Genomic DNA, 27724 nt, shown 5'->3' on the forward strand with positions numbered 1-27724 from the left:
TCTGTCTTTTATTCTAGCAACCCTCTGTTCTGCATCCTGTCCCTATGATCATCCCATTGGTTCAAAATGTTCAGAGATTTGTCCTGAGCGCTGGTATTTGCAAGCTGGCAAATTGAAGCACGCAAGGAAGGCATTCTCTCTCTCTCTCTCTCAGCCCTTTTGCCTCAATTGCTTTAGCTAACTGATGCCACCTACTGACAAATGAAACTGGATGCCATTTTTGAGACAACCATAAGCAAAGCATGTTTCATTTCTGTGCAAGAATGGAATGAATGCAGCTTATGAAACACATTTCATATGGCACTCTCAGGCAAACTGACATTTGGGTGGATGTGCGTGCTCCAAATCTCGAGAGATGCCTCAAGCACTGTTTTTTTTCTTTAAAAAGAGCTCTGCAAAAAACATTTATCAGTCTTTGCCCTTTTGTTAATGCTTTACTCTTTACATCACTATCCAGAAAACAAGAGACTTTGATAAAACTTTGTTCATGCAGATGTTCACTAGCTTTTATGTATGCTTTTTGATGTTATGTGCCTCCAAGTAAACTCTGACATATGGTAACCTAACCATAAGGTTTACTTAGTATGATTTATTCAGAGGATATTTGCCATTGCCTTCCCCTTAGGATGACAGAGTATGACTGTCATCTATGGATCTCCATGGCTCAGTAGAGATCTTAATCCTGGTTTCCCTAAGTCCTACTCCAACATTCAAACCACTGGATCAGATTTCAAACATATTTGTTATGTCTAACCTTCAACTAAATTTCAGTGTGCAGTGTTTCTGTCCTATGGTTTTCCTAGCAACGTTTATTAAGTGAAAGTTGCCATCAGAGCTGGTCCAAGATAATTTCCAAGTGTAGGCAAACAGAAATTTTGGCGACCCCCCCCCCAAAAAAACCAATCACTAAACTACTAGGTTGGCAGAAGCTGGGGCTAACAGCGGGAGCTCACCCTGCTCCCCAAATTCGAACAGCCAAGGGTTGCTGACCTGAAGGCAGCGGTGGCAGGCTTCCATCGCTCGAGCGCACGGGCTGCTTGGGTGCCTTACCCGTGTCGCGCGAGTGAGCGACCTGCTGCACATGCGCATAAGGGTCCCATCACCCAAAATAGCTGATGGGACCCTTACATGCATGCGCAGCGGGTCGCTCACTCACGCGGCATGGGTAAGGCATCCAAGACGCCTGTCCGCACGAGCGATGGAAGCCCTGCGCACAGGAGCCTTACATCACTGCGCAAGCGAGCAAGCGACCCCCTGCGCATGTGCCATTTTGGGCGATGGGACCCTTCCGCGCATGCGATGGGATTCTACCCCGGAAAAAAAGAGGTGGTGGTGGGCGACTGCCGCACCGCGGCGGCACCACGTTTTCACGGGAGCACCTCGAGTGTGCCCTCTGTTGGTGTGCGCCACCGGCAGCTGTCTACTTAGCCTCGCTGTTGGACCGCCTCTGGTTGCCATTGTTTTCCTCTTAGGATGGGAGAGTATGAGTTGTCCAGGATTACCTAACTGATTAAGAAGGGGATTTCAAAACTGGTTTTCTGTAGCCCCAGTTCAACACTCAGAATACTACACTATGCCAAGCTGGTTGTCACATTACTTTAGAGTCAGATCTAGACAAGGCATGTTAATTGGGTTGGTTGACGATTACTCTCATCCATTGCAGTCCCTCTAGCTCCTTGCACATGTAACATGCAGGACAATACTGAATGCCAGGCACATGTCAAAGAATGGAGTTAAATCATAAAATCACATAACCACAGAGTTGGAGGGGGAGTCTATGGGTAATCCAACCGGTTTACCAGCTGTTAGGATTTCTGGGTGTTGAAGGCGAAAACATCCGGGGACCCACAGGTTGAGAACCACTGAGCTAGAGCATTCCAGTAGATAGCACTCTAACTTTGTTTTGGAGACATCCAAAGGAGTCTCCAACATGTTTCTAGGAAATTGGTTCAATTGCTGAGCCATTCTAACTATTGAGATGTTCCTTCTAATATTCAATCAATTGAAAACCATTAGACACAGTGGTACCCTTTGGGGCAGTAGAGTCTATACTCTCCTCTTTGTGACAGCCCATAAGGTATATAAAGAGTGTGATCATGTCACCCTTCCATCTTCTCCTCACAAAGCTGAACATGCTCTTTCAATCTTGCCTCATATGTTTTGTTCTCCATACTTCTTATTATTCCCTTTGACCTTCTCCAACATGCATGTCTCCTTCATAAAAAGAGGTGTCCAGGTGATGTACATACAGTAGGCTCTCAACTTGTATAAGATTAGGGGTGCCTCCCCCACATGAAAGTGGAAAATGCAAATTAAAAACTCATTTTTATCTGAAAGTACACCTAGGCCCTCCAGCACAATTGAAGCTTGGTCTGTGCAGAATACAGGACTATGATTTCCCTTGACTTGCAAGCTATACTTTTATTAATGCAGATAACATTTGCCTTCTTTGCTGCAGGCAGACCCTGGATCCTACTCTTTGTCAGAAAGATAAGCGAATCTTATTATATGAACAAATATATTTCACCTCATCTGGCCTGGAAATCTTTTTATGAGGAACTAAGATGAAGCTCCTAGTTTTTAGAAACATGTTAGGTTTGTTCTTTTTCAATGTTTATTTTACACTTTTGTATAGATGTTGTTCCCCAGGAGGTAGCTTCTTCTGCCTCTTTTCTATTATTGGGCTGATAAGCAGGAGGGAAACAATGGGAGAGGATTATACAACTGCGATTAAGCCACCTGGTAAGAACAAGTTGCTAGAGCAACTGCTAGCAGTGATTTCATGAGCATTTTGCTTTAGGAGGCCGGCACAAAGTGGATTGATTCAAGGGGACTTCATTTAACTGCACAGACTAATGGGCACCACAGTTTCAATGATTGGAAACCAAGCATTGTTGCATGAGACTCAATCTGTACAAGCAGTAGTACTTTTGAGTATACAGGACAGATCTTGATTCAGTTCACATGAGCAGATACTTCAGGTTAATTAATGTCAATTTGCATTCTTTGCTGTTTTAAAGTAGAATTACTGTACAATGCCCCAAATTCCATGCTATAGTCCAGAAAATTCAGAGTGCTTTAGTGCAAAAACAGCAACCTTTCAAAACTCCGTTTGGGCTTTGTATAGAGTTGACCTCCCACATCTACAGATTTGATTCTTTGCAGCTGTTATCATTCGTAGATTTGATTAAAATGTTTTTTCTATGAATCTCTAGATCCTCCAGTGCAGTTCAATGGGAACTTCCACAGGAAGGACCTAGAAATCCCTACAGATAATATTTCCTTATGAATCTTTAGTTCCTTCAGTGTGATTCTGTGCTTAACTACTGGCAGACATTGACTACAGAGTCATACTGAAGGACCTTGAGATTCCAGTTGTTTCATTTCATGTTCTTATTGCTAGTTCTGAATGAAAAGTTTTCTGAAATATGCTGAATTACTCCTCCTTTTTGTGCCATAGAAACCTATCAGTTATTTCTGCATCTGGCACCACATCTTCTTTACAAGTAGCAATGCTCACCAACATATATATTTCATTAATTGGGTGATGGCTGTGTGTATACACATCTTCAAAATATTATTTATGTGGAAACGAAAAGAGGGGGGAATGTTTCTTTACAGATAGCATTTGCCATCTCCGGTTTCTATAAGTATTCTGTTAAATATTACAACCTTGATGCCATTGTTAGTTCAGACTAGGCACATGAAATCAATGTGATTTACCTACATATTGATGTACCATGTAATTATTAATTACATGCCTCTACTCTAGTTAGTGTTAACTATACAGTAGAGTCTCGCTTATCCAACCTTCACTTATCCAACGTTCTGGATTATCCAACGCAGTCTGCCTCCTGCCAGGATCCACAGCCGTTTCTCTAGGCAGTAAGGACTAAACTTTTTATGGATTTAACTTCTGACAATGTGTTACTGTAAGTTCATTTTATGCAATTCTATCTTTATTTGTAGTCAATTTTTAGTAGTCAATGTTTTTGTAGTGAATGTTTTCAATACATTGCAATATTTTGGTGCTAAATTCCTAAGTACAGTAATTACTACATAACGTTACTGTGTATTGAACTGCTTTTTCTGTTGATTTGTTGTAAAACATGATGTTTTGGTGCTTAATTTGTAAAATCATAAGGTAATTTGACATTTAATAGGTTTTTCCTTAATCCCTCCTTATTATCCAACATTTTTGCTTATCCAACATTCTGCCGGCTCATTTATGTTGGATAAGTGAGACTCTACTATATACATTGTATTAATTGGGAAAGACAGCCTAAAAATTAATCCAACTCTACTCCTAATTAACTAAGCATTAGATTGCATCTACCAGTTCACCACTTCTTTTTCATAAAGCAAACAAATGAAATGTTTGGAAATATCTAAATGATGCAGGTGAGTAATATTTCACTAGAAGTTGAACTACTGGTTGGTGGTGATCCAGGGTCGCAATTGACATGTTCCCCTGATTTCGTTGACTACGATTCAAAAACTAACCCCATTAAAATATTCATAGGCTATGCTATTTGTGTATTAAATGGTTTAAAGTTGCAAAATTCCTGAATCATAATTTTTGGTTCAAATAGGAGCTCATCTCAACATTTACAGTTACATCTGTTTTGAAATTACACCTCGATGGAAAAAATCAGACCAAGTCTATTACACAAGTTCAAATGAATCCAGCATGTGGTATTTCTCTCCTTAATCTGGATGACAAATCTCCTTAAATGTGCTTATTTTGAAAGCCAGTGTAGCATAGTGGTTTGAGCACTGGACTATGTTTGAGTGTTGGACTAGAACAGGACATGGAAACTCACTGGGTGAAGTCAAGCTCTCTCAGCCTCAGAGGAAGGCAATGGCAAACCATCTTTGAACAAACCCTTCCAAGTAAAAACTGTGGTATGTCTTCGGGCAGAAGTGTCAAACTTTTGGCCTTCAAGATATTTGGGCCTCCAACTCCCAAAAGCCCTAGACAGCTTGTCCAATGGCCAGTAATTCTGGAGGCTGAAGTCCAAAACACCTGGATGGCCACCAGTTTGACACCATTACTTTAGGGTCACCATGCCTTAGGGCACATGTGTCAGACTCAAGGCTGAATCTGGCCCGCCATGTCATTTGATGTGATCTTCCAGATGCTGGACTACAACTCCTCTATTCCTCATCATTAGATATCATGACTAGAGTTGATGGGAGTTGTGATACAGCAACATCTGGAAGCCTGCAGTTTGTTCTGTTTTAGTCAGGATAGTGGAGTCTGAATTTAGATGCAAGCCTTGTAGATGTGGTATGAATATAATATAAAACCGGGTCAATCACACCTTTCCCCAACCTCAGAGCCACAAGTGCTGTTGGGTTGCCATTCCCATTATCCCTAGTCTGGATGACGGATAATCAAAAGTGAAGAGAGTTGTCATTCAAAACATTTATGGATCCAAACTGGGTAAAAATTAAAGAGCACCAACCACTAAAAACTCTAGTTGGCTCTCTATGTCCACAGAGTCTCATTGATGGATTCAATGGCCTTTTGAAGGCACCATAAGGCTGATGTGGCCTACAGTGAAAATGACTTTGACACTCCTGCCTTAGAGTTACGATGAAGTGAAACTGAACTGAAATACAGTAGAGTCTCACTTATCCAACACTCGCTTATCCAACATTCTGGATTATCCAACGCATTTTTGTAGTCAATGTTTTCAATATATCGTGATATTTTGGTGCTAAATTCGTAAATACAGTAATTACTACCTAGCATTACTGCGGATTGAACTACTTTTTATGCCAAATTTGTTGTCTAACATGATGTTTTGGTGCTTCATTTGTAAAATCATAACCTATTTTGATGTTTAACAGGCTTCTCCTTAACCTCTCCTTGTTATCCAACATATTCACTTATCCAACATTCTGCCGGCCCGTTTATGTTGGATAAGTGAGACTCTACTGTACAATGCTTATTTGGTGCCAAGGGACTGTGAATGTCCAGCATTCCTCCCTTCTTTACCATTGGACACTGATGTAATATGGAGTTCCATAGGATCTGGGAAGGCTTACAATTTCCTGAGCTCCCTTGAGGATCTCAATGGAAGACCCTCTGATCCCTGCGAGCTAGCAGCATATTTGTTTGCAATTAGCTAAGCAGCAAATTAGTGAGCGACCAGATCATTTGCATAGAATGGGGGCCCGTTGGGATTCTTGCTCAGCCGCAAGTTGGCTGCCGCACAGACTCCTCCAACCCCTTGATAATCCTCTGGCTTTACCAGTAACCTGAAACTGACGAGAGGATATTTTACAAAGGAATCATAACTCCTTAAAATAAATATTATTCTGTCAAGATAGTATGAGCATTGTGAAGTAAATCCAGATGTGGCTGAGACAGGATTACAGCAACTATAACCTTTTCCTATTTAAACACCAACCGCTCCATTTCCCCGAGTTAACCAATAAGAGTACAGACTTTTTTCTTTCTCTCCTTTTCTGCCATTCTTTCTCAGATGGTTTAGATCATATTGCTTATTTTGTTCTTATCAGATAATCACACTAAAATCCGGTTTATTTATGCAAGTAAATACACATGTCCTGCTCTTTGGAAATTGCCTTTGAAAGCCATGTGAAAAAAAATGCTGCTTTTGATTGCTCCTTATATACTACTTATACTCTTGTCTCTCCCCCACTCTGTTTTGAAGAAGAAGCCAAGAAACAGGAGGCCCTTTTAGTATTTGAAATGTGCTTTGAAGTCTATAGGTTCAGAAATGGATTTCTCATGCACTCTGCTCAGTTAAGGTTTCCAGATATCCTACAGTGAAAGACTTTGAATGACATTGGTTAGGTCAAAGGCAACCAACTGAACTGAACCGATTCAGCATTGAACCCATGATTGAAAGAAATATAAAACTCCCTGAAATCTACTGAACTGGTTTCAAACTGCATTAATCCCACAGTGCAGGTGCACCCTAAGTATACTGTATCAGATATGAAAACTTATGCTACCATTATCTTTGTCTCAGTCTCAATTATGCTACAAGATCCCTTTACATAATAATCCATGGCTGTCTTTGCTGGGAGAAAGGCAGGATATGAATTAAATAAAATAAAGAAGTAACAGTAGAGGGTTATTATTTATTTATTATTTATTTGCTACATTTATATGCCACCCTTCTCACCCCGAAGGGGACTCAGAGCGGCTTACAAATTAAATTTACATACAATATTATATTAGCATAGTACAATACTGGCAATAAATTACTATATTGTACTGTATCAACATATTGTAATATTATTAGTAATATTACATGTAAAATATAATATATAATTAATATTATTATTTTATTTTTTATTTATTTCAATTATTTATACCCCGCCCTTCTCACCCGAGGGGACTCAGGGCGGCTTACAAGTGGCAATTGATGCCGTTACACTGATATACAATAAACTAAATATTATATTGTATTATTAGTATTATATCGTTTTACAATGTAATATTATGAATATTATATGTATATACAATATGTTATAATTATTATATATTATTTTAAATTATATTAATATATAATTATTATATATTATTTTAAATTATTATTACCAACAACTTGAAGATATAGTGAAATGTCATATTCTCCTCTCCCTCTAAAGATAATATTTGGTGAAATGATTCCAAGGTTGCTAACAAAAGAAATGTAAACCAATATAAAATCAGGTTCTCTCCACACAACTGGAAAATGCAGTTGTAAGCAGATGACGGACAATGGCACTGTTTCCTGCGTTATGCTGACTCTGTGCTTGATCAAAGCGGCTCACTGCCTACAAAGCACTTGCTGAAATCATCAGGTTGGGTACCGAACAAATGGAAAAGTAACTGAGCTATCAGCCTTTCATTAGGGCAAAAGGATGCCAATGAACTGTCATATTTCCCAACAATTTCCTGAGCATTTTCCTTATAAATATGGAATATGATTTTGACAATCTTGTGTCCACAACCGTCTATGTAAACGCATACACAAACATCTTGCAGTTTCCTCCAGCTCTTTAATTCTGTGTTTAAGGTAATCTGATATTATACCTATCATCTACTAGGTAAAGATAAAAGTTTTCCTCTGACATTAAGTCTAGTCGTGTCTGACTCTGGGGGTTGGTGCTCATCTCCATTTCTAAGCTAAAGAGCCGGCATTGTCCATAGACATCTCCAAGCTCAAGGTTGTTGATGAAGCGTGTCATGTGTGTATTTTACTTTGTTTTATTGTAATTGCCTGGGCTTGGCCCCATGTTAGCCGCCCCAAGTCCCTCCAGGGATATGGAGGCGGTGTGCAAAAATAAAGTTTTATATATGGGGAAAGAAGACGGAAAGGAGGGAGGGGGAGCAAAAATAAAAATAAGGGAAGGAAGAAATTAATTCTACAGTAGAGATGGACCCACGTTCAAATTTCCGCTCAGCCATGGAAAGCTATTTGAAGTGTAAGCATGCTGCAAAAGTAGTTTGACACCACTTTTAACTATGTTCAGTTCTAAACAAAGACATTTGGAAATTGTAATTTATACAACTCTTGGATCTCAAGAGAGGTAGTGATGACTCTACTTGTTTCTCATGTGTATATTTGTGCTTGGAATAAAATGACTCAACAGCATAGCAGTGTCATTGGAAATAATTTTTACTGCAATGACTAAAACATCTGTTTCCTCAATAGGCTATTTCACTGTTCCAGAGGTGATACTTTGTTGAAAAATTACCTGTTTAGAAGACAGAGAGTGTCTACGACATGTAAAAATTCTTTGCTGCTTTTCCACACAAACCAGCTTGAAAACTGAAATTTATAGGAGTGCTGGATCTCACAAAGGGAGATCTTGCACCAAGGGTCAAAATACTAAGATTCCATAAACGGGAGTTGTGACCATTGAATTGGCTTCAAACTGCAATAATTGTGTGAAGTATTGGCTTTGCCTTTTCCTCTCCTTTGCTTTAGTTCCCCGTTTATAGGTTTTCCCAATAGTGCAGATACCTCCCTTTGTATTAGTTTTGGGTGGAGCATAAAAAACCATAGAGGCCAGCCTTAGTTGGTCTATTCCATTTGGCTGTACAGAGTTCTCTTGCTAGACTCCTCCTCTTTCTGCAGCAGAGCGACAGTTACTAGAGCCTTGGGCATTGTCTAGTAATCCTAGGCCCAAGCAATCCAAAACAGGCAACCTTAGCACCAGCATTCAGCCAGTATTCATATACCACCAGTCCCAGAGACAACAGAAGCTTTTGACCAGCTTAAGCTTCACATGAAACAAGGTTAAGACAGTTTATAAACTCCAGCTTATAAACCATTGCTTTGCATCAGAGGCAGAAGACTTTCAAGGACTCCAGAGAGATGACTGCAACCAGCAAAATCTCCTTTTGTAATGTATTGTTCTAATCTATTTTATAATAGTCCCGGGTGGGGTTAACTTCTTATTCATTTCGTTTGGTTATCTTTTCACCTTGTATGTTACAGGTCTTGATCCTAACAGAAGGTATACAAATAGCCCCCGAGTAAAGCCAGACACTATAATTTTTCCCAAAGGCTCGGGCGTGCCATTACAAATTGTGTAGTGAGAATACTCTAGACTGTTAGTGAAATCTGAAGATTGGACTTGGAGTGCATTTACACCAGGCATGGGCAAACTTTGGCCCTCTAGGTGTTTTGGACTTCAACTTCCACAATTCGTAACAGCCAGTGTGAGCTGAAGTCCAAAAGAACTGGAGGGCTGATACTGCCCATGCCTAATCTACACTGTAGAAATAATGTAGTTTGACACCACTTTAATTACCATGGTTCAATGCTATGGAATCATAGGAACTGCAGTTTGACTAGGCACCAACACTCTTTGGTAGAGTAAACTAAAGGCTTCATAAAACTACAACTCTCAGAGGAAACTTCCTTGGATCAAATCTTATCAAGAAAATTCTGTGTCATCATAAATCAGAGTCAACCTGAAAGCACATAACAAGAAGAGGCTATCTCCTGTTAGATAGCCTGTCAATTCAGCAGCAATATAAAACTCTTTAAAGGCCTTTCAGACAGAACACAGAATAAAAATATGAAAAAAGGGCAGCACACAGAGACATCCAATAACAAAAGAACCTTCTACAACAAGGAGTTCCAAGCCAAGAGACTCCCTCAATTAAAAATTGCCTGCCCTTTCCAAGAGAAGCTGTGAGTCTCCTGATAGGAATCCCTTAGAAAAAGAAGTTTTGCTTCACGGCAGCTGCACCAGTGTCTTCTTTGCCCTTGCTTCACGGCCGCCTTTCTCCTCAAGCTTTCCCTTGAGCTGCTGAGCTGCCTGGCTCCATGGTACTGACTTTGCCCTTCCATAATAATGCTTTTATTATGCCAGTCACAGTCATCAGTGTTTCTCCAGAAGGGTCTCTTTTGTACGGCAATTTCCCGGGAGAGCCGGGAAAGTCCATATTACCCAATAAATGTTGATGAACTTGGGCCAAACTTGGGATGAATGTGGTCTGTGAAGGGGACAGACAGAGAATACTCCAGTTTCACTTTTGAACAGGGTTGGAAAATGAACTTTTTGCCCAAGAATGATTGTCTTCAAGCCAAAGGATGGGAAGTCACTACAATTTATTTATTTATTTACAGTATTTATATTCCGCCCTTCTCACCCCGAAGGGGACTCAAGGCGGATTACAATGAACACATATATGGCAAACATTCAATGCCAACAGACAAACAACATATATAGACAGACACAGAGGCATTTAACATTTTTTTCCCAGCTTCACGATTCCGGCCACAGGGGGAGCTGTTGCTTCACTGTCCACTAGTGGCTGTACTTCCTCATTCCTTTCCTCGTGTTTTGCTGGCAGTTTTTATGATGTTGTAAATTAGTTAAATTAGCCTCCCGCATAAAGCGTACCTAAATTTCCCTACTTGACAGATGCAACTGTCTTTCGGGGCTGCATAGGTCAACAGCAAGCTGGGCTATTTAATGGTTGGGGGCTTAACCCGACCTGGGCTTTGAACTCATGACCTCTCGGTCAGTAGTGATTTATTGCAGCTGGTTACTAGCCAGCTGCACCACAGTCCGGCCCTGTGATGGGTGGGAGGAAGAAATGGTATAGCTCAGACATGGGCAAACTTGGTCCCTCCGGGTGTTCTGGACTCCAACTCCCACCATTCCTCACAGCCTCAGGCCCTTTCCTTTTCCCCCTCAGCCGCTTAAGCGGCTGAGGGGGAAAAGGAAGGGGCCTGAGGCTGTCAGGAATGGTGGGAGTTGGAGTCCAAAACACCTGGAGGGACCAAGTTTTCCCATGCCTGGTATAGATGTTAGGAAATCTCATTCAAAAATGTATATATGTGTGTGTGCACACACGAGCATAATTTTTATTGTTCTTTTTATATATAAAAATATGCAATTTTTTAAAAAGTTCAAGGTCAAACTCTAATGTCATATGAGTGCTAGGTCATCTATATAGCAAAATTTGCTTCTGGAGCTCTGCATCCATATTTATCTCCGTATCTTCAAAAAAAAAAAGAGAGAGAAGCAGCTATATAATGGATTGAGGGGATACAACAAGGAGACTCTGTCTAAAGAATGCCCTGGGATATAAAAGAAAAAAAAAACCCACACATTTCCAAGCATGGGATTAATTGATTTGAAGCCACAAGTTCCACTCCCTGCAGTCTGGTCAAATTCCTAGGAATTTCTGATCTGCTAGCCATTACCTCCTTCCTGAAGGGACGCTGCCAAACAAACAGGCAAAGAATCTCTGCACTTTGAGCAAATCCTACACTCCCTCTCCTGAGTTCCCACCCTCTTTCTACCCTAATCTTATTAGGTTTTCTACCAACTTGGCCTTTGATGGTTACTGAAATGGACAGCCAGCTGTGTGGGTAAATTAATCGGGAGAATGAAATGGGCTTATGGAGCAAGGAAGCTCTCCTTATTGCAGTCAGAAGTCATGTCAAGAGGAGTTTGGGATTGTTGGCGTGTTGCCCCCAAGGAACATATGAGCAACCAGGAGTTTTTTGCTGAAATAATGTGAATCTTCAGGTTCATTTGGACACTCTTAAAGAGGCACTGTGTAGCCAGAGCCGTTCTGTGTCAGAGCAGCAAATTGGAAGTAGACGTAAGTGGAAAATATGATTGCTGCTGTACCCCGTCCTGTATCATAATGTGCTGCAATGCTGTCATTGGTAGCTTTACTTATTGCATTTATACCCCACTTTTCTCTTATATGAGACCCAAAACAGCTTACACAGTGTGTTAAAATATCTGAGACCAGTGGTTCTCAACCTGTGGGTCCCCAGGTGTTTTGGCCTACAACTTCCAGAAATCCAAGCCAGTTTGCCAGCTGCTAGGATTTCTGGGAGTTGAAGGCCAAAACATCTGGGGACTCACAGGTTAAGGACCACTGTCTTAGACCAAAGTGAAATACAGCTGACCTTTCATATCCATGGATGCTGCATCCACAGATTCAAACATCCATAGCTTTCCCAAAAGCAAAGCTTGATTTTGCCATTTCACTGCACCATCATATATAATAGGAATTGGGCTTCCATATTTTTTCATATCCATGGGGTGGTCCTGGAACCAACTCCCAGCAGATACCAAGGGTTCAGTGTACAGAAGTTAAAGAAGCATTAAATGACAATCCACTGAAATATATTTAAACTGTTAAAATACATTAAAACTTATTAGATATTAAGGATCACTGGGTTGTTGTATGTTTTCCGGGCTGTATGGCCATGTTCCAGAAGTGATCAGTATGCCCACTGCACTACACAAAAACATTCACTGCAAAACATTTAGAAAGGTGTGTTGTAGTAGTAATTGGAGAATTCAACTATCTTGATATTTGTTAGAAGTCAGACTCTGCCAAGAATATACAGTAGAGTCTGACAAATTCCTCACTTGCCTTGCAGACAATTTTATTGTTCATAAGGTGGAAGAAGCAACAAGGTGATCAGATATTTTAGATCTGATCCTAACCAACAGTGATGGCCTGGTTAATGGGGTGGAAGTGGTGGGATCCTTAGGTGGTAGTGACCATGTCCCACTAGAGTTTGTAATCCCATGGAAATGGGAAGTCAAGCATGCACACTAGACTCTAAGAAAGCTGACTTTTGTAAACTTAGCAAAATACTGGATATGATCCCTTGGTAAGAACTACAAGTTGTGTCTCCTTTATCTAAAATGCTTAGGACCAGACTTTCTTCAGTTTTTTGCATTTTGGAATATCTTTATTTGCATACATAGTCAAAGAAAGATATGAGAGAAAGTCACACGTTCCATGCCAATTCTGTTTTTCCTCAATGAGCCCCTGAAGAAGAAAAGGAAGAAAGGAAAATATTACAGTTGGAGAGTACGTGTCTTCAAAAGACAATGATGACATTTGGTACCATGTGTGGTACTTCGTATAATACCTACTGGCAGGTGCATATAGGTCACACTGAAATCCTATCATTCTTTGTGTGTGTGCCTTCAAGTCACCTGCCGATTTCATGAGGTTTTTTAAGGCAAGGAATACTCAGAGCTTTTGCCAGTTTCTTCCTCTGAAATATTGCCTGCAGCATGGTATCCCTTCCAAGATCAGACCAGATCTGGCGCCTTTAGGATATTTACTTAGAATTAAATCCCCCTGTGGCAAGCATTAGCATTCTGTGTAAATGCTAATTTATAGCGTTATTTTTTCCCTTTTAGCAGCCTTGAGCCCTTTAAACACTAAAAGAAGCAGTGCTTTGAAAAAATTATTTTATAGACCTCAATTCTCTGAATCCACCCTCGGGTCAGTATTGCTTGTGGTTGTGTAGGCTAGGGGACTGTAGGAGCTGAAATCCAAAATGCAACTCTTCCCAAGCTTTGCAAAGAAATAAATAGGAGCTATGGCTCAAATCAACTCCAGTTCCTCCTCCAATACTTAAAAACTGCAGGGGAGGAAGGGTTCTCTATATTCTGAAGCCAAGTAAGAAAGATTTCAGATCTAGCCTTTCATGTTCTAACACAAAATCATTCTTAAGGAAGTGGCAGAAGTCAGGTGAAAATGGAACCTGATGGCTCATTCTGGCCATCCTACAGCACTTAATGGAGACCAGGTGGCCTCGTTCCTCACTGAATGCCTCACATTTTTTTCCAGCCAACTCCTAGCAATGTTGTCTGAAATTTTGGTCTATCTTCCAGCTTCTGTCTGACTCAAAGATAATAAAGTAGGCACATTTTAAGAAATGCAAAATAAAACATGTGTTATCAGTAATAGAAATAAAAAATAAAGGTGTATAGAACACCATTATCCTGCTGGTTAGATGCATTGTCATATGTGTGATTTGCAGCACATATCAACTGGAATTTGGTATGTAAAGTTCATGGATTCAATGATCTATGCTAGTTGAAATCATCAATTGATCTCAGAATCTTCCAGCTAGTTGACTTTGACTTACGATGACCTTATAAATGAGAGATTTAGCTTTAGGTCCCCAAAACAAAAAGCCATAGCCTCCTTGATTAAATCAATCTATCTGTAATACAGTACAGTAGAGTCTCATTTATCCAACATTCGCTTATCCAACATTCTGGATTATCCAAGGCAGTCTGCCTCCCACCCAGACCCACAGCTGTTTCTCTAGGCAGCAAGGACTGAACTTTTTACGCATTTAATTTCCGACAATGTTGTTACTGTACGTTCATTTTATGTAATTCTATCTTTATTTGTAGTCAATTTGTTAGTAGCCAATGTTTTTGTAGTCAATGTTTTCAATACATTGCGATGTTTTGATGCTAAATTCATACATACAGTAATTACTACATAATGTTACCGTGTATCGAATTGCTTTTTCTGTCAATTTGTTGTAAAACATGATGTTTTGGTGCTTAATTTGTAAAATCATAACCTAATTTTATGTTTAATAGGCTTTTTCTTAATCCCTCCTTTTTATCCAACATATTTGCTTATCCAACATTCTGCCGGCCCGTTTATGTTGGATAAGTGAGACTCTACTGTATATATTTTTCTCCTCCTGACTTCTACTTTGCAGAGCACTTTGTCTTCTCCAATAAGTCATATCATCTCATGATATGTCCAAAGTACCATAGCTTCAGTTCATTAGTTTTGGCTTCTAGGGAAAGTTCTGGCATTATTTGTTTTATGAGTCATCTATTTATTATTTCAGGAGTCCATGGTATCTATAGAACACTCCTCCAGCACCATATCTGAAAACACATTGATTTTATCCATGTCAGTTTTCTTCACTGTCTAGCTTCCACGCCTATACATTGTTCTTGCTGTGTACCTTCAAATCATTTCCAACTTATGACAACTCTAGGGTGAACTTACACAGCAGTGGTTCTCAACCTGTGGGTCCCCAGGTGTTTTGACCTACAACTCCCAGAAATCCCAGCCAGTTTACCAGCTGTTAGGATTTCTGGGAGTTGACGGCCAAAACATCTGGGGACCCACAAATTGAGAACCACTGCTGTACAGGGCTTTCTGATGCTGAAAGTATATGACCCAGCAAGTTTTCATGGCCAAGTAGGGATTCAAACCACGGTCTCCAGAGTAACAGTCTAACAATTAGAAATACTTTGGCATGGAAGAGTCTAGCTTTTCTATTTACTGATATATCTTTTCACTTAAGGATCTTCATCGCTGTCCTCCCAAGTCTTGGTCTTCTGATTTTTTTTTATTAGAGGCTCCATTTTGATTAGTAAATGAGCAAAGTCACATAAAATCTTTATGTGGTGTCTCCAGTGGCTATTCTAGTGTGAAATTCAGATGACTATGACTTTTTGAAGAACTGGTTTTAGTACAGTAAATTGCTCAGGTAAGTGCCTCAACAGTCATCAATACTTACACATTTTTGTAGCAAGCAACTCATTGTATTATCTTTTTGCTACTTTTTAAAAGAGACCTCTCCATAGGAATCTCTAGGTCTTCTAGTGCAGGAAGGTAAATCATATCAGAGGACCCAGAAATGCCTAGAGAACTGTTCTCTCAGTAAAACATTTTTTTTTTTAAAAAAAACAATTTTGTTTCCATTTCGGCAGGATACTATACCCTGAACCCCTTCAGAATTAGGGACTAATTGTATAAATTAGCTTGGCCCTGATCTGAGAACTTTTTTAAAATTCTCAAGAGACATCATGGACCAGTTTTTGAGATCTGGTAACATCTGGAACTCCTGCAACAGCTTCACATCCATCACTGCAGTTGTAAAGATAGCTGCAGTAATGTTAGGCTTGAACATATGTTTCTGACAGTAGTGGTACACATTAGAACAATGGTCATGTCCCTAAATTCCACTAAACCAAATTTGTTAAGGCTTTATCTACAAATGGGTTTCACCCATAACTTTTCAGTTTGTTGAACTACCTTCTTTGGTTCATTTTTAGGACTTCAAACAACAGGAGGGAAGCAAATAAAGGAGACCGCATTTCTTTGTTTTAAAAAATCACTAGTGGCTGCTTCTTTGTTAATTTCCTGGGCGCTTAAGCATAAACAATCATTGTACAAATAGAAATAGATCCCTGCTCTACAAAGATGACCTCCTTTGTTTCATAAAGAGACGGAGTGGATTATCAAGATTATTTGTGAAGGACTATGGAGATTATGGGAGAAAATGATGAATGTGAACATCTTTACAGGCAGGACTCATTTTAATTATTTTACAACATACACAAACAAATATATATATGTGTGTGTGTGTGTGTGTGTGTGTGTTACATATTATACATACGTATGTGTGTATGTTAGTGTATATATACACACATAGACAGATAAAAACATACATATATAAATACACACACACATACACACACACACGCAACACTAATTCCAACCAAAGATATTTCAACCTCCCTCCCTTCTGACCCAGGATTATATATCTGAAAAAATACATAGCTATTATGGAAAATCCAAGGTTTTTCTGCCATGTTCTTTCTATTAAGCTTTGTTAAAAAGAAACATAACAAACATTACATACACTTCCAAACCATATCAATAAATTTTGGATGAAATTGCAGAAGGTCACATGTGCTTCTGAGAGGTAAAATATCTCATTATTTCAGAAGGGTATTTAAGAGCCAAAGGGAAAGCTAGTTTCATCAGAAATATATCCTTCTTTGAGCGTGCCCAGTTCAACAGCTGCATTTCTTTTTTGTCTTCCACAAACACACTTTGAGATAGCCAAGATGTCTATTTGTGCTGGCAGGGATCCAAGGTAGTATTATTATTATTATTATTATTATTATTATTATTATTATTATTATTATTATTATGTACTATTAGCTTGTAGTGAGAAATGTGAGCTCGGATGAAAAATACACCCATTGAGGTTCCATAACTGGGGACACATGTTTCAGATTTTGGAGCTTTATCAATCAGCCAGGGTATAATTTCAATCACCTGTTTGCATTTAGAACCTTATTTTTTAAATAAGATAGCTATGCCAACTATGCTCAAGGAATATTCTAGATCACGTCATTCAATAAATAAAGAAATCAGTTTTGATTTCTCATTCCCCCCCTCCAAATGTCAAAACTTCAGGATTCAAAATTGTGCAGAATCACTTTCAACAATGTGAACATCATGGTGTAGTGGTTAGAGTATTGGACAATGACTCTGGAGACCATGGTTCGAATTTCTACTTAGCCATGGAAATGCACTGGGTGACAATTTCCCAACTTGAAGAAGGGCAAACTCTTGCCAGGAGAACCGTGTGATAGGGCATTTTAGGGTTACCATAAGTCAGAAATGACTCAAAGGCATACAATAACAATAATGTTCCAGCAATGTTCAAGCACCAGATAAATACTCCGATTAAAGTCCCATTACTTCATGAAACATCCTTCCTATCTTGGACAGATGTCATTAAGGAAATGCTTGCGTGGAATAAACTGAGGATGCTGGTTTCTATGAAGTGTTGATGGAAACACTGAAAATAGAACAGTCTGCCCACATATTTATTAGGGTTAGAGCAGAAATGGGCAAATACCTCCAGGTATTCGGGACTTCAACTCCCACAAGTCCAAAACACCTGGAGGGCCGAAGTTTTCCCATATCTGGGTTAGAGGCACAGAACCTCTGTGAAAGGAGAAAACCATCTCCTCTCAAGGAATTTCTAGGACTTTCAGTATAGTTCTGTGACCAACTTCCACAGAGGAGGACCTTGAGATTCATAGAGGAATGTTCTCTCTAGAAATCTCTAGGTCTTCAAACCTCACTAAAGGAAGTTGACCATTGAGTCGTACTAGAGAGCCTGGGGATTCCTAGAGACACAATCAAATCAAATCCATTAATAATCAAATTTGCAAAAGTCAAAATTGCAAATGTGGAGGGACAACAGTAATACTCTCTACCCACAAATATTTTCATTCCATTTTCTGCAGATCTGGCCTGAGAACTGAATGGCCTGAGATGAACAAGATGGTATCCCTCCCATTCCACATACCAAGGTTTACTGGACTGGCAAATGAATCTTACTAGCATCCTCCACATGGTTGAAGCCCACTACGTGATATAATGTGGCCCGCGAAGCTTTTGATGCCAGGGCAACATAGTTGTATTTATTTGGTCTTACAATTACAAACGGCTCTTTGAAGGCAACCATAAGGCTTATGTGGCCTTGGTGAAAACGAGTTTGACACTCCTGTTCTGACTTTTCCTGGCTAACGTTCTGGCTGCAGCTCATTGTACCCGCTGAAGTTTCCAAACATTCTTCAAGGGCAGTCCATGTAAAGCACGTTACAGGCTTCTAAATGAATAGTATCTAAGTCATGCATGTCATGGCCAGATCTGATGCCTTAAAGAATGAGTGTAGGTGGCACACAAGCTTTAAATGTGCAAAACATGGAGATCCTAATCCAGTTTGGGACCACACCCGACAGCAGAATTAAAGTCCTGTCAAATGTCAAGTTTCAATCCTGGTGAGAGCATTCCATTCATGCCATTCACACAATTGTGAAATGGTATCTTATTTCTAGTCTTTGCCTTGATCTACAACAGGGTCAGCAACTATGAGAAAATTGGATGCCACACTGTCCCTCAAGGGAACAAAATCCCCAGCTGCAACTTCTCCACCTCACATGCAAAAGAAGTTGATTTATTTTATTGTTCCCAAGCGAGCATGGGGGCATTATTATGATTGCCCTTACATCAACAAAAAACAAGCCCTACCCAGAGTTCTATGCACAAATTCCTGCCCTCTGAATTTCCAGTAATTATTACTGTTCAGGTTTTAAATTGCTGTTGATGTTGTTTTATGTTGTTTTATGTGGCTATAATGTTTTAATTTTACTGGCCTATGTTTTAATCTATGTTGATTAGGCTTGTCCCCATGTGAGCTGCCCTGAGTCCCTTTGGGGAGATGGAGGTGGGATACAAAAATTATTATTATTATTAATAATAATAATAATAATAATAATAATAATAATAATAATAATTCACATTGGGTGCCATGCCAAAAGATCTCAGCCGGCATTTGGAAACAATGGACATTGACAAAATCACGATCTGCCAACTGCAAAAGGCCACTCTACTGGGATCTGCACGCATCATCCAAAAATATATCACACAGTCCTAGACACTTGGGAAGTGTTCGACTTGTGATTTTGTGATACGAAATCCAGCATATCTATCTTGTTTGCTGTGTCATAATAAAATAATTCATCAAATATATGTCCCTCCCAGAGCTCAGAAGAAGCCAGTTTCCAAAGAGGAAGTATGCTTATGTTGACTACTGAGTTATATCCTATTGAAAAAAATCACCTCCTCTGGATAAAATGTCCTCAGAGAAATACAGAAATGTAGCAACACGACCCATCCAAAAAAGTGGAAATATGAGATCTGGATTCCACAAAAACAGTTATGGGTGGCACATTTTCCCAATTCTAATCTACATTCTGTATTTAATGGAATGTGGGAAAAAAACTTTGAAGTCCTGGTCATCTTGGAACATGGTGATCAGACAATACTTGTAAAACCAAATGTTCACTTTGCACTTTGGTGACTACCTGTGGGAATTTTATTGGCAGACATGTAGATGCTTATCATGTTTCAGAGAAACTGGTCAAGGGGACTGACTATCCAACCAGGATCGCTTCCTTTGCCAAAACAGGAAGGACGTAGTTAAGACTCCACAATGGCTAGGGTCCACTCTAGGTTTATTTCAAGATATATTGGAAGGCACAAATGTAAACCCTTTTCCAGGAGATGCTAGCCAACTCTGCTGTCGTTTTACATTTCTGGAGCATCTCCCTTCCTCCCACACAACGCCACTCCCATGAAGAGGAACCTCAAGGGGACGGATGTTCTATTGGCAGCCTTTTCAGGATTTAAATTTTTTTATATCATTGTTTTAGTGTTTCCTGAATAAGGGGTGGGGTGGGGGAAATGATCCCATCTCCCTACAAAAGGGCATGGAATTATTGACTTCCAAACTACTGGAGCCAGATCAAAATCTACATCGAAGGGCCTTATGCCTCCCTGATTCATTTATCAAGTTCCTTCCACTGCTTGCAGTCTCAGAAACAAGCAGAAGCAGACATACAGATAATAAGGCAAATCTCACTATTTCAGCCCTTCATCTCTGTGCCAAGATTCAACAGACCTTTGCCCTCTTTGAATGCCAGGAAGACTCAGTCCTGGGAAACATGACATCATAATACATCCAGCTGGATGCCTGACAGCACAGAATGGCCTTCTATCTTTTATCTTTATATGAAAGTTGGTTCCCAAGGTTTTCTCACTTGATGAAAGTCAAGCTATGGTACAAGATGTATATCTCTATTGGGAATTTGCCTACACTTTCCAAAACATGAACAAACACTCAGTAGAATCCACCACTGATGTGTTTCAATCAATACTTGAATGGAAGCTGCAAAATCCATTTTAAACTCGGTCACTGGGAACTAAAGCAACGTTCATCAGGCAATGAAGGTTGTCTACTGGAAAAATTCTACTCAGAGGCTAAGACTGCCTAATCTCATTTGTATCATGTTATCTGCTTCTTCTTCCAGAATGTCTGCAATTATTCTCATAGCAAGTGAGGATGGTTAAACCGAGAGAGATTAACTTGTCAGAGGCTACCTCACAATTTTCTTGGTGGATGAAAAACAATTGGCTTTCCATCTGAATTAGCACTGTATTTGCACTGCCTGCTAAAGTAGAAGATGTTTCCTGCTTTGACCAGCCATTCGGTGATGTTGTCAAACAATAAATAATGGAATAATTCAGCGCTGAGCTACACACATTTGGAAGAATCACATGATATGGCCCTCTTGGGACCGTGCCATTTCATAATATAGATGCGAGCTTGAAAGACTGAAATTTCCCACCTGTGAAAACACTCCCTTTTCTGCAAAGAAAACTAACATACCAGAGACAAAGTTCAGCTGGGGCCTTCTTGTTGACAGAGCTAGATTCACAATATTAGGGAACATATGACATAGAGAGTATTCAATCATATGATTCTCCCTCACTTGCATTCCAGAGTAATGTAGACCCGCTGGGCTGTACTTCGTAATTCTTCTGAATGTGTAGAACTAGTCTTATGACCAGGACTTTTCATAAAAGGAGTGTGATTATTAACCTAGGGTTTTTAGGCCCAAATTGCATACTATGACCTGTCATCCAAGATAAAACTAAGTTCAAGAGGTGCCTTCATTTGCCATTGCCAAGAAAGGGAATGTGAAACTCCATCACAAAATAAATTTGGAGATTATATTTTCTCATAACTTTATCCCCTACAGCTAACTGATCCCAATAGTATTCTACTCAGTCCTTGTCAAAAATTGACAACGTCTCTGGAAATCTGGATCTTAGAAGCAAACCAAATTATGCAATAAAAAATAATGGATTACTGCTGTCACAAAGTTAGAAAACTTGGCTTATTAACAGTGCCACCTGATTCTACTCTATTAAAATGAGGTCCCAGAAAATTCCATGATTAGTCCTAAATAAATGTGTACAGGACTGACAGCAAACCATTTCTCATAAGAAAGCATCTTCTGCAATGATACGTACAATCTGTAGATTTTATAAATACAGTTGAATCTCACTTAATCAACATAAATGGGCCGGGAGAACGTTGGATAAGCAAAAATGTTGGATAATAAGGAGGGATTAAGGAAAAGGACAAATTATGTTATGATTTTACAAATTATGCACCAAAACATCATTTTTACAACAAATGGACAGAAAAAAACAGTTCAATACACGGTAACGTTATGTAGTAATTACTGTACTTATGAATTTAGCACCAAAACATCGCAATGTACTGAAAACATTGACCACAAAAACATTGACTCCTAAATAATTGGCTACAAATAAAGATAGAATTGCATAAAATGAACTTATAGTAACAACATTGTCAGAAGTTAAATTCATAAAAAGTTCAGTTCTTGCTGCCTAGAGAAACAGCTGTGGATCTGAGCAGGAGGCAGACTGCATTGGATAATCCAGAACGTTGGCTGAGCGAAGGTTGGATAAGCGAGACTCTACTGTACTGTAATTGTATCAAAAATATTCTTCTATCAGCTGGCCCATAAACTACAGACTTTCTTTGGGGTGTCAGATAAAATGTCCAAATGTCAATTAATTTAACCAATTGATCAACCAAATGTTGTAGCTCTGTTTATATCTCCATTTTTAATTTCAGTCTAGCACAGAATTATAATCAATCGTGGGTTTATTTTAAATCATAACATGTAGAAGTCTGAACTTGCCAAGGGATGCGTTATTTATTTATTTATTGAAGCACAATATTGTTATTTCTTTTCTGTTTGATGGTTTGCATGGATGCTTTCTGAAGTGGGAAAATATACACTATCTTTTTTCTTATCAATGTCATTTTTAATTTTACTTCTTGGTCTCAAAAACAACTCACAGTAAACTAATCTTATACAGGCATACATATATTGGTAAGGGTAAGGAGAGTTACAAGGCTGATAGATCAAGGGAGTGCTGTTTATATATTATATCTTGATTTCAGTAAGGCTTTTGCCAAGGCACTCCACAATATTCTTAGAGGCAAAGTTCAGTGGATTTGAAACTGGTTGACCAAACATACTCACAGACTGTTTACCAGTGGTTCCACCAACTTAGTCCCCTTCTACACTGACATATAAAATCCAGATTATTTGCTTTGAACTGGATTATATGATACTATAGACTCATATAATCCAGTTCAAAGCAGATAATGTGGATTACCTGCTTGATAATCTGATTATATGGCAGTGTAGGAGGGGCTTCAGAGAGAAGTGAGTAGCGGGGTGTCATAGGATTCTGTCCTAAGCTTAGTGCTGCTCATATAATGACTTGATTGATGGAATTATCAGATTTGCAGGCACCAAATTAAGAGAGGTAGTGAAGACCATGGATCAGAATGGCTTTTGCATATTGGAGAGCTAGCTGGGAGAAAGCTTTAAAAGTCTCAGAAGGGATAAATGTTAGGTACTATATTTAATCAGTACAGATGGGTGACACTTTATTTGGTAATAATGCATTTGAAAAATATCTTAGGTTCTTAACAGACCACAATCTAAACATGGATTGAGGATGATGTAGCAGCCCAAAAAAGTCAATACAATTCTAAGCAGCATGACTGTCCAATTCTAGGAACCACAAATCAAGAATGATATCGGCAAATTGGAACACATCCAGAGAGGTCAACAAGAAGATAAAGTCTAGAAAGCAAGCCTTAGGAGGAATGGCTTAGGGAGCTGGTTATGTTTAGCTTAGATTGACCATGTAGAAATATCTGAAGTAATGTCATGTGAAAGATGGAGCAAACATTATCTTATGTAAGTCTATCATCCCTTGAAGTTCCACCAAAGTCAGAAAAGAATTTTTGCAACTGAAAAAGAGTACTGAAAGCCAAAGACAAAATATCCTTTCAACATGCATTGCGAAAGGTTTCCACAATCATTACAAATCCCAGGCAGAGAAGAGAAGATTTACAGGTTAGGGAAAGAACAACAGAAAAGAAGCTTCAGGCAATAAGTGGATTTAATACAATTGGTTCTGGAACGTATTCTAGTCTGCCAGTTGTTGGCAGACTCACCCCTCCATCCATTGCCATGTTTCACAAAACGTAAAGCTTGCTATCTGTTACAAAGGTGCAGTGGGTGGGAAGACAGTTGCAAAGCTAAGAACAAAAGACAAGCCCATTCCAGTCTCTAGCTTGGGCCAAGATGTACTTCCAGCAAGAGGGATGGATGTGCTAGTCAATTTTCTGACAACAAAAAGTAGGAGGAAAATCAGACCAATGAAAGCATGCAGCTTGATCCACCCAACGGGACGCGCCAAGACAGAGGAATGGTAGGAAATAAACAATATTCCAAAGATGATCTGTGGGTGTTACACAGATGTTTCACTGGCATGAACTCCTTGAGGACAATTTATGTAAGAAGATGCAAAGCAGAACATCCCACATGTTCCTGGAGGCATTCATAAGGAGGAAATAGTCCAAAAGTTTAGCCTGTCTGACTTCTACTCACACAAGGTCGTTCAGAGGCAAAGCTAACCAATAATTCTAGAAGAAATTGTGGGACCATCCAAGTATAATGTGGCAAGTGATGGCCCTTTTGGAATAAGCAGTTTGTTGGGAAGAGAACTGCATTTTCAACACAAGTGGGGAAATGTGAAGCCCGAAGGCAGAAGAACGTTACCCATTATTTTGATTATCAGAAGATCATCACATTTAAGATTAATACACTTGCTTAGTGTAGGATTTTGTGTATTACAATTACAATGTGGTCTCTTGTGGGCTGCAGCTGCATGCATCTCAGAAATTGGATTGTAGTCTACAAGCATTCATGGAATCATAGAATCATAGAGTTGGAAGAGACCTCATGGGCCATCCAGTCCAACCTCCTGCCAAGAAGCAGGAAAATGATATTCAAAGCAGCCCCGACAGATGGCCATCCAGCCTCTGCTTAAAAGCCTCCAAAGAAGGAGCCTCCACCACAGTCCAGGGCAGAGAGTTCCACTGCTGAACAGCTCTCACAGTGAGGAAGTTCTTCCTAATGTTCAGGTGGAATCTCCTTTCATGTAGTTTGAAGCCATTGTTCCGCGTCCTAGTCTCCAGGGCAGCAGAAAACAAGCTTGCTCCCTCCTCCCTAACGTTCACACTAACGTAAACCTGTTAAGTCTAAAATTGTGTATTAACAATGCAAGGGGATCTGCAACTTACTGAAAATGCATCCAAGATAGGCTGTTTGTCCAGTGTACCCCTCAAACTGGCAGTCCAAAGGTCTCTAGCAAGTTTGTATATGTCTATTTGTATATTTCTACCATATGTGAACATGTGTAAAACAGTCTTAAGGAGTTGTGTTGTTGAAGGCTTTCATGGTCAGAATCACTGAGTTGCTGTGAGTTTTCCAGCTAAATTGTTATGTTCCAGAGGCAGTCCTGACGTTTCACTCGCATCTATGGCAGGCATCCTGATAGGTTGTAAAGGAAGCAGGCAAACCTTGAAGTGGCAAGGCTATTCAGTGCTAATCAAGGTGGCCAGCTGCGACATTCACACTTGCCTCCAACAGACAAGAGTTCTTTCTCCCACCCTGGACATTATTCCACAGATATATAAACCACACTTGCCTCGTTTCCAACAGGCTTCACAACCTCTGAGGATGCTTGCCATAGATGTGGGCGAAATGTCAGGAGAGAATGCTTCTGGAACATGGTCATACAGCCCGGAAAACTCACAGCAACCCAATCTTAGAGACTGCATGCAACCCCACTTTGTCCACCTTCGATAAATAGTGACAATAAAACTGGAAGTCTTATCACTTCTAGTTTCAGTTTGAAGAAGCTGTGAAGCCCGGGGGTGGGATTCAATCCCCTCCTTTTGTGCAGCTGCCCACCTCTGCCGTGAACAATATTGTTGTGATTTCTTTGGGGATTTGTTAATTTATTTATGGCTGTTTCCTCATATGTGTAGGAAGACTCTTTGATCCTCAGAAACAGGTGTGGGAATGAATGACATCATAAAGTTCAGGACAAAATTAGCTATTATGTTTATGAGGAATATCTTTTAAAGAATTGAAGATTAAGGTAACTCAGAAGCTACAGTTAGTGCACAATACTGCTGGCTAGCATACACAAACAAATAATACACAACATGCTACTGCTGCTAGCCCATTTCTAGTCTGAATTCAAGGTGCTAGAGATGACATTTAAAACCCTACAGAGCTGGAGCGGTACCTATTGATCTACTCACATTTGCATGTTTTCGAACTGCTAGGTTGGAAGAAGCTGGGGCTAACAGCGGGCGCTCACTCCGCTCCCCGGATTCAAACCTGTGACCTTTCTGTCCACAAGTTCAGCAGCTCAGTGCTTTAACACGCTGTGCCACCGGGGGCTCTTGGGTATTTTCAAATTGATTATATTTTTTAAATGTTCCCAATTTCTAGTAAATTTCTCTAGGTTTTTAGGGTGAGCCACTTATGGACACATACTGTACTTTATTTAAAGCTCAAGATGACAACTGCTATGGAGAAACGCAGAAGAATTCTTTGACCAACTGGAGGAGAGACAAGCATGAGTCAAATGCTTGGCACTGTAATGCAATGAAGATGTCAATGGGAGAGGAAGACACTTTCCTCTTGAGAAGTGAGTGCTGAGAAAACGCTGTCAGCATCTTAACTTTGGTTAAACAAATGGCACTGAGTCACAGGACCATGAACTCATGCCTCTTTCGTTCAACGCCCCTTGCTTTGGTGAAACATGACTTCAGCGAGGATGCTGAACGAACAAGGGTGGGCACACTGTTAATATTAACTATTAATATTTTGTTTCTCTTGAAATGATGCCTAAGCCAGTTTCTCGGTAAAGCAACCCTGGTGGAGAACAATGCAATAGAGGAACAATAATAAACAAACGCAGAGTCAAAACAAGGAGCAGGACAAATTAGCTGAAACCTGACCATTATACTTGGAAAAATATGCAATCTGGAAGGAATGGGTGGGTAAAGGGTAAACGCTTGACCCTCCAATTCATTCCCTGCTGGTTTGACCTTAATGAAGCCTGTCATTCAAATAGGGCATGTGGGCGGACTGTGTCCTATCTTGGTTTCCATCAGACTGGAAATCAGTTGTCACCACACAGGAAGGGCAAAGAAAGGTAGATTACAGCACTGCCAAATATATCTTATAGTAAAGACCTTGCTTTTATTGAGTGAAGCAAGTGACAAAAGGAAACAGTACATGCCATGCTTGTTTGTGTTCCAGCTGCTTTCGGACTCTTCTAGAGTCACAATATTTCAAAAGCTGCCACCTAATTACATCACTTTTAATGCCATAGTTCCATCCTATGTAATCCTGGGATTTACAGTTTAGGGATAAGTGTTTAGAAATCTCTGGCTAAGCAGACCAGGGCTTCACCAAAAAACAAACCCTGGGAGTCCACAGGATGCAGCCACAGCAATTAATGTAACATTAAATTGCTATAAATGTGAGGGTCACAGGACTTCAGGTCTACACAGATGGCAAGAAATTGTGAAACTCTTCTGAGATTATAGAGAAAAATGTACCACTTTAGGGCTGTTAAAAATGATATCCTTTTAAAAGTATTTCTCTTATGTTTATTAAAACAACAGCAGCCAGTTACATGCAAAAAGAAGGTTGGATAGTCATCTTTTGGGGTGCTTTAACTGTATATTCATTCATACATGTGGACTTATTCAAGATTACGAGTCTTATATTAATTTTTGCTCCCAAAGATGCGCTAGGTCTTATTTTCAGGGGAAGTCTTATTTTTCCA

General features: G+C 39.7%; 2 protein-coding genes across 4 annotated transcripts in view; both read right to left on the bottom strand.

The window, feature by feature from the left end:
- The window catches only part of sptbn1 (spectrin beta, non-erythrocytic 1), a 250501-nt gene that overhangs the window by 179386 nt on the left and 43391 nt on the right, over positions 1-27724 (bottom strand). The gene's annotated exons all lie outside the window — the stretch shown is intronic.
- Positions 1-27724, bottom strand: part of erlec1 (endoplasmic reticulum lectin 1) — a 462586-nt gene that overhangs the window by 11870 nt on the left and 422992 nt on the right. The gene's annotated exons all lie outside the window — the stretch shown is intronic.

The sequence above is a fragment of the Anolis carolinensis genome, chromosome 1, assembly GCF_035594765.1.
Source record: "Anolis carolinensis isolate JA03-04 chromosome 1, rAnoCar3.1.pri, whole genome shotgun sequence".
Classification (NCBI taxonomy): Eukaryota; Metazoa; Chordata; class Lepidosauria; order Squamata; family Dactyloidae; genus Anolis; species Anolis carolinensis.